At 41.8% G+C, this 8953-nt stretch overlaps 1 pseudogene; it reads left to right on the top strand.

Moving 5' to 3' along the window:
* Positions 1–3953: 3953 nt before the first annotated feature.
* On the top strand, positions 3954–5995 carry LOC115943259 (splicing regulator RBM11 pseudogene; annotated as a pseudogene).
* The last annotated feature ends 2958 nt before the right edge of the window (positions 5996–8953 follow it).

Consider the following 8953-nt stretch of genomic DNA (forward strand, 5'->3'; position numbering starts at 1 on the left):
CCCTTCCCTGATCCCAATCCTATATACAAGAGATTTTTCTAGTTGTTTTTTTAGGTTTGTTGTTGTTGTTGTTGTTAATTTGGGCCTTTTAGTAAAAGTCATTCAAATACTTTGAGACAGTAGAGTAGCAACAAGCAAATAAAATTATTCTGTGTTTTCCTTCATACTGAGATAAAGTTCTGGGTGAAGGAAAGTTCTAAGAGCTATAAACATGTCTGCTCATATTTTCTGCTTTGAATAGTATTTTCTATTTAAGAATGACTTCTTACCTGTATCATAGAGAACTTGAGAAAAGAGTCAAGCCCTTTAGTGGAAAATGTGAGGGGATAGATATTTTTATGAATTTGTAGCAGATTGTACAATCAATTATTAGTAAGTGATTATACCATATATATATAGTTTGTATATAGTTATTATATTAATATAGGTCATTGGTATAATATAACCTATTCCTAGAGATTGTGAGTGCTTTTAGAGAGCATATAAACAAAATGCTCACACTTTATAAGACAGGAATCTGAGGCACAGAGAAGCAGAGTAACTTAGAGAAGGGTGTGCAAATTCTCACTCTTGATTCCAGAATCTTCCCCTTATATCTAAGATATCATGCATGTGTCTGTACTCTGATTTAATGTCTGCATCCAAGTGCCTGAACATCGGAGCCTTTTAAAGAACCCAATTTAAAGTGACCACCTTGGAGCACCTGGGTGGCTCAATCGGTTAAGTGTTGAACTCTTGATTTCAGCCAGGTCATGATATCTGGGTTGTAAGATGGAGCCCCATGTCGTCCACGCTCAGTGGGGAGTCTGCTTGAGATTCTCTCTTTCCCTCTCCATCTGCCCCTCCTTCCCCCACACTAAAATAAATAAATAAATCTTTTTAAAAAATAAAGTAAAATGACCACCTTCAGGACTCTCAAGCTTTTCCATCTCTCCAAGAATTATTTAGATCATGACCTACTTTCATGTGACTTAACTCACCAATTAATGATACCTCATTATCTCTTTTGCTTGGAAGCAGTCAGGTAAGCTGGTGAAGAAGATCCACAGTCTTTTCTTTTTGAGGGTAGGAGCAGAAACAGCCATATCTTTCTTGTCTTAGCGTCCCCAAGTTTCCTGGATGATTTTCTTCTCTTTGTGGCTATAAAAGAGAGAGATGGTGTTAAATAGGGTTTCTGGCTGGAGGGAGAAAGGGGCAATGGCTTCTGATGTGAAGTCAAGATGGTGACCAAGTTCCCTTTTTTCTCTGCAGCATTTCAAAATTGTTTCATTGAAATTGAGATGTGAGTAACAGAAGTAAAGGCATGGAAAACAGCAATTGAAATATAGAAAGATCCTTACGATATAAAGAAAAGGGGGATCATCTTTACAACCATTTGCTGCAGAGGCAGTTGATACTGTTTTAAGTCTTTAGAATTCAATTCAAGACATAGAACTTTCAGGCAGCTCTTCCTGCCAAGGGTCCTGTCCCAGCGCTTTAATAAAAACTTACCTTTTTGCACTAAAACAAACAACTAACAAACAAAAAAACTTAGAACTTGCAGAGTTTAGATTTTCATGTTCAATAAAAGTGATCGATTAAGTAAGGCTTAACTTCTTCAGTTTAGCTCAGTTATAAAATGTTACCTTGTCACAGGGAGCATCGATGAATCATAATTTACCATGACTAGTGCCTACTTGATAATTTACCATTTTGTGATTAATGGATTTAGTTACAAGGGTGAAAAGTTACAATTGATTCAAAATTATTTGGTCAAAGAATCACTATAAAAAGGGTCATAGCTCAAATATTTGTTTCTAATTGTGCATCTGATTGTCTCTTAGAACAGTGTTCAACTGGGGTAGGTTTTACTTGGGTAGTAAGGTAGAAGAATAGATGTGGTTTCTGCTTTGCTTTGCACTCGCCTTCTTTGAACCTCTACCACTCACCTAAGAGTTGAAGTAATCACACCTGCTCTATCACCTTCACAAGGTTACTCTGAGAGGCAAAGACACATCAAAGTCCTCTGTAAGATTATGATGGGATCACAATAATTAACAAAAAGGAGCGACAATTGAGTCATGTAATGATCCTGACTGCTTACTATTATTCGTTAAGTTTGCAAAACTACTGTTGTTCAGTTAAACGAATCTAGTCTACTTGGGGTACTTGCTGGGGAACTGCTGGGGAGGGAACGGGCCGGAAAGCACGCCCCGCCCCGCCCCGCCCCGCAAGGCAGGTGCACATCCGCGGGGTGGTGGCTGCACAGGAAAGGAGCCACGGAACTCAGCCACGGGAGGGCAAGGAGCAGCTCCAGGCTCTTACACAAGCTACGGGACCTCCGGGTCTGAGCTCTCTCCCGGATAGGAAATGATAATCAGTGAGTTAAGAAATAAAGTGTTGGAAATGGCACGTACAATTATTGACAGCATTTCCTCAAAGACAGCAAGGATGACCCAACAAAGAGAAAGCAAGAAACAGAAAAATCAGGCCCTTCTCTTAAAACTACTTTCTCTTGATACTGTATGCCACAAAAAAAAAAAAAAAAAAAGGAAGAGGAAGAAGAAGAAGACACTGTACCCCCAAAAAGAACATGGTGAGAAAGAACAACGTTGCTGTCCTGCCCCTGCACTGGATTCTCGCACGTGTCCTTTGCAAGACTGTTTGAATCAGCCTCTGTGAAAGGAAATGGCAGCTTGAGCAGAACCAGCCTGAACTTGAGCAGAGCCAGTGGGAACTTTAACCAGCCCTCCTCTGGCTCTTCACTTGTGTGGGCACTCACCTCTTCAGACAGTTGATGCAACCGAAGCCAAGAGAGGGTCAGATAATAATGATGCATGATAGTCCAGGGGTCCTTGAATGCCTGCTGGATGGACAGAGCTATGCCACAGGAAGTTGCCACTAGCTAACTGTTTTTGACCTACAGCAAGGGCGATTTCATGTGGTTCAACCTGCCCCGCTGCTTTCTGCCCTCAGAAGTTTAGGACCGTGGGATGCTGCGCTGCAGAGAGCAGGTAGCATGCTCCCATACTGAGGGCCCCCACTTCCTCAAAAGAAAAGCAGTAACGGGCTCTCTTGTTGATTTTATTTGCAGAGTGTTAACTTTCTTTTTTTAAAAAAGATTTTATTTATTTATTTGAGAGAAAGAGTGAGAGAGCACAAGCAGAGGGAGGGGCAGGCAGAGGGAGAAGCAGGCTCCCCGCTGAGCAAGGAGCCCAATGTGGGACTCCATCCCAGGATCCTGGGATCATGACCTGAGCGAAAGGCAGATGCTTAACCGACTCAGCCACCCAGGTGCCCCCAGAGTGTTAACTTGCATTCTGATCCAACTCTGCCAAAAGTCCATTGCATTCACCAACAGGAACTTTAAAAAATTCTCTTGGTTGGTGCTATAGACTGAAAGTCTGTGTCCTTCACCGCAAACCACCCCCCCCCACACACATCATAGGTTGAATCCTGGTCTCCAGTGTGATGATATTTGGAGGTGGAGCCTTTGGGAGGAGGTTAAGTCATGAGGGTGAGGTCCTCACCAGTGGGATGCCTGCTCTTATAAAAGACCCCAGGGAGCTTCCCTGCCCCTTCTACCCTGTGAGGACCCACTGAGAACTTGGCAGTTTGCAGCCAGGGAGCAGGTCCTCACCAGACACGGAACCTGCAGGGGCCTGGTTCTTGGGCTTCCCTGCCAACCGAACTGTGAGGAATGAATTTCTGTTGCTTATAAGCCACCCAGTCCACGGCGTCCTCTTACAGCAGTCTGAACTGACCAACACAGCCAGATTCAAGGTCAGGATAACTGCCACCAAGAGAAATGGATCAAAATCACTTGTTTCATTTATGAAGCTTTTGAAGAAACATGTTTTTGAAAGGAAATGGTACAAAAATGAAACTGAAATCTCAGAAACTTACAGAGGAAAAAGACCAATAAAAATAGAAAAGTGTCAAGCTATGGTACATTTCTTGTTTTGTTGAGCAATATGAAGGTGCCGCAAGAATTTGCCATAATTCACCTTGTTCATTTTCAGTGAGCAAGGACATAGAAAACATGTCTGAGGCCTAAGATAACTACTTACAGGTTCTGTCTAAATGAAGCCCTCCAAGCCCCTGGGATCCCATCTGCTTGTTTTTTTCTCAAAGCCTGAGGCTCCTCCAATCGCCCCCACCTTCCAGTTTTGTTTTACTTTCCAGGTGAGCCCCAGCTGGCCAGAGGTTTCTGCCACCTTAGTCCAGCACCAGCAAAGGGAGTCTTTGTTTTATCCTCGCCTGACAAGTCTGATTTCTGGGGTTTTCTTTCAAGCAGTCATAGAGACCAGGTTGACACTGGCGGGGTGGGATTGCATGATTTCTACTGAATGATGACCAAATGGCCAGGAGAAGTAAGAGAGCAATAGAAGCTGGGCATTTTCTATTTCTCAAGGCCTAAATTGACTCTTCAATTCATGTCATATTCTCTTGAGCACACTGTTCCTTTATTGTTACACAGATCTACTCTAGAACTTTCCTCAAGGTGGAGATAACTAAATTCTGTATGGTCCTGCATCTAATTACCGTTAACTTGGGTGACATGAGTTTTTCTCACTACAGTTATGAGTCATGATGGTTTCAGGTTATGGTTAAGGACATACACCCTGAAGCCAGAATGCCTGGGTTCGAACCACTTTCTAGCTGTGTGACTGTGAGCAGGTTATGTGCTGGTTTTCCTCATCTGCACAATGGTGATAATGTGTGCTAAGTCATTTTTGCATTATTATTATTGCCTCAGGCCCACATGACAGGGGCCCCATTATGAAGGCAATGCCCAGTGCATCTCTGAACCACATCTTTAACTCTTGCTGGTCAGAGGCCCACCTGTTCCTAACTACTAACTGGTTAAAAGCACATCAATTAATCCACAATCTCTATTTTCTCATTTTTCTGTCTCTTTCCACAAAGTTTTTCTTATTTCATCTCTTCTATGTCAACCTAACCAGAATGGTTTCTCCTGAAATTGTTCAAGTCCATTTCTACTAGGTAATCTGGATGGTTTTCCTTCCAACACTACCATAGATTCTCCCTCTGATCAATAGCCCTCTATCCTTATTTCTTGCATTATTCTATTTTTTTAAACCTCACACTCATACGAAAAAAACTTACCAACAAACTGGATCACTCATACATTGCCGTTGGGAATGGAAAATGGTACAGCCACTCTGGAAAACAGCTTGGCAGTTTCTTAAAAAAAAAACAAAAACAAAACTATCCACAGCCTGGCCCACTCCAGGATGGCACAGTAAATCGGGGATGTGGGGCAGGGTCACTGTGCCTCCTGTATCTTCTTGTTCCCTGCTCTGGAAGAGAAGATAGGACAGTGTGGAGAATTTAGAGACCCCAGTGTGGGGAGAAACTCTTTACAAGATGTTTCTTCCATTTCTTATGGGCTGCACCGGTAACTAAAGTGACTATATGCCAAGACAGAAGAAACGCTGAGGTTTTGTGTTTGTCTGCCTTGAACATGCAGAACCCCAGTCTGAGGCCATAGCTCTGCTAAATGGAATTCATTTATATGGAAGATCAATTAATATGCAATATCTATTTGGGAGTTAATGCTCTTCTGAATCAACTAACCACAGTCTTGAAAGCTGTGTTAAGATAAATTCACTAGCTACAGGAATGAAAGTTGTGGGCAGACCTTAACTGTCCCATGCAGTTTTTTTCCAATTAATAACACTGCTTTACCTCAAGAATATGTTTTCTTCCAGAAACTTTGCAGTGGCATGCATAATCCAGTGCTGAAGCTACCTTACTGTCCGATGACGGTGCCGCTTCCTAACAGACCCCCCTAGCCCGTCCCCCTCTTATTCCAGATCCAGAGATTGGACCCAGCTCTTAGGAGTGGACTCACCAACAAACAAGTGACTCTGATTTTTATCAGACAAGTAAAAAGAGGCAAAAGCAAATCGGTAATAGTGATAGAACAGAAAGCAATCGAGGAAATGAATATAGCCCAAAGTTCCGAAAGTGTACAAAGAAAAGGTATTAGTATTATGTTCAAATGATATCTTTATCTATGCTGGTTTTAATTCTCTTAAAAGAAAAAAGAAAACTCTATCTGAATTCATCCAACAACTGATTTTATGGCTGTCACTTTTGAAATATATAATAATGTGACAACTAATTTGGTATTAAATTTACCTTGAATGACAAAAACTTAAAAATGATTTTTTTTGTATTTGTATTTGTCACATTATTGTTGAGCCATTGTCAACAAGAAATACGCTCTGAGTTGTTTTATTAGATCCCAGGACCCTGAGATCATGACCTGAGCCAGAGGCAGACATTTAACCAACTGGCCACCCAGGCACCCTCAGAGTTGCAACTTTTCCTAATGAAGACTAAATAAGCAGGCTTTAGTTTCCTTTAATACTTTAGAAAAATATTTTTTCAGTCTAAATATGTTGTTTCTGAACCTTACTCTTCTGTGAGTTTATTTCATAAATTGAGGACATATGACAGTGATACCAAAGGAAAGATAACGATCATAGGAGTGGTCTTTGTATCATTCCCTTTTGATATGATTGTATGTAAATATAGGTACCTGCTTTATTTCTCATTTATTAATTATATTTAGTGAAAATTAGTTGGCTATGCAGTATTATTGTCCACTTCTTTTGCCAGCTAGGTTTGAGAGGGTATATTTAACATATTTAAATCTTGATAAATTAATAAAAAAGTAAATAGAATATTTCATTAAGGTATGATATTTAATATTTATTGTCTAAACCAAATTTCCTATGTAAAATAAATGGGTTATTTGGGGGGAAAACTAAGTATCATACAATCCAGCAGTTGTATTACTGGGCATTTATCCCAGAGAAATATTTATGTTTGCAAAAAAACCACGTGAATGTTCATAGCAGCTTTATTTGTTATAACCATAAAATGGAGACAATCCAGATGTCCTTAAATGAAGAATAGTTAAACAAGCCGTATATCCATATCATGGAATACTACTCATCAACATATAGAAATTAACTACCGAGGGGCGCCTGGGTGGCTCAGCTGTTGAACGTCTGCCTTTGGCTCAGGTCATGATCCCAGGGTCCTGGGATGGAGTCCCACATCGGGCTCCCTGATCGGCGGGAAGCCTGCTTCTCTCTCTCCCACTCCCACTGCTTATGTTCCCTCTCCCGCTGTGTCTCTCTCTGTCAAATAAATAAATAAAATCTTAAAAAAAGAAACTATCAATATATGCAACATGGATCTAAAGAGCATTAGGCCGAATGAGAAAAAACAATCTCCAAAGGGAATATACTATAGGATTCCATTTATACAGCATTCTTGAAAGGATGAAATTATACAACGGGGGAACAGATGAGTGCTTGCCTAGGATTAAGGAGGGAGTGAGAGTAAGAGGGGAGTGGCTTGGCTGTAAAAAAGCAAGATGAAGGATGGGACTGTTCTGTATCTTGACTCTATCCGGGTTTTGACATTGTACTGTAGCGTTGCAAGATGTTACCATTGGGGGAACCTCGGTATAGAGTAAACTTGGTCTCTGTATTATTTCTGGGTATTATTTCAACTGCATGTGAATCAGCAATTATCAGGGGGAAAAAAAAGTTCTAGAAAAATGATTTGTGAATTTTTACTTGCCCTTTTTATTTTCCTTTTGAATTAATTTGCATATCATAGATATGATACCTTTTATTATTATATTCTACATTCAGTCTCATTTTTTTTAAAAAAGGTTCCTTTAAAGCTGGGCATCTTTGTTACATTTAGAGGAAAACAAATATATAAAAATATAAACACAGAGTGATTTCCCCTGATTGTTTTGACCTACCTTTTCAGCTCAATGTTCCTCTATCTTTACTCATATTTTTAACTTTTTTGTCATCTATTTTAGTATTTGCAGAATCATAAAATGAGGAAGGGGCAAAGTTGGTTTCATACAAAGTGCCTGTCGGGATATATTAAAAGCAACGTGTTTGGGAATGGTGGCAGAAACCTCTCACTAGAGAGCTTGGAATCTCTGCATTGACCTTGAACTCCGACAGTCAACAGCGCTGGTGGTCCTGAGCCACGGTCAGGGCCCCCCCGGCGTGGTGTCCCTGAGAGCCCGGCCTCTGCGCTCCAGCTGGATGCAGCGGGATCCACCGCCTTCGTGCTTTAATAGCGGCCCCACGCGGCAGCGGAGGGAACTGCAGGTGTTCAGCGGCAAACTTGGCCACTGGGCTGAGCACGGGCGCCGCGGGTCAGAGTCACACTCAGTCCTGATTCTGCCCTGGGAAGTGGGTGGGCAGGGGGCTGGGTGACCGGCCACTCCTGCTCGCATGCGCTGGACCACCCTCTGGAGTGCTCACAACAAAGGCACTTGGAGAGAGGAGGGCAATGAAGAGTTCATGGGATTTGTGAAGGTTCAATTCTGGTAATTAATGCCAAACAGTTTTCCAAAACGGGTGTGTTGCTATCCATCATCCCCATCTCCATCATCTTTTTAATTTTTTTCGTTTTGGTGGTGTGAAAGGGCATCCCATCTTGGGTTATTTTGCCCCTTTAGGATTTGTTTTACTCCTGTTCTTCCCCATCTCACTAAGAGGAACCATCAACCCACCCACACCCTCAAGCCAAAACCTCCAGTCACCCTAAATTCCTCTCTCCCCTGCCTTCACACGAGCAGGTCCTGTTGGTTCCACTTCCAACCACATCTTTTTCACTTCATCTCCACCACTACCTTCATGGTCCAAACTACTCTCTCTCTCAAAGCTCCCATAGATCTCCCTCCATCCCTGCTAATCTACATCCCCACTCAAGTGCACAAGCAGAGACAATGACCTTCCTGAAACATAAATCAAATTCTGGCATTCCCTGTTGAAAAGCTGGCTCCTCCCTACCTCTGCAACATCCTCTGTTTACTAGATTTCAGCCATATGGGCCTTGGTGTCATCTCTGACCACGTCAAGACCTTTTGCACACACTAGGGAAGACTCTCCCTCAGGAT

The sequence above is a fragment of the Leptonychotes weddellii genome, chromosome 8, assembly GCF_054177405.1.
Source record: "Leptonychotes weddellii isolate Sample4059 chromosome 8, ASM5417740v2, whole genome shotgun sequence".
NCBI classification, from domain to species: domain Eukaryota; kingdom Metazoa; phylum Chordata; class Mammalia; order Carnivora; family Phocidae; genus Leptonychotes; species Leptonychotes weddellii.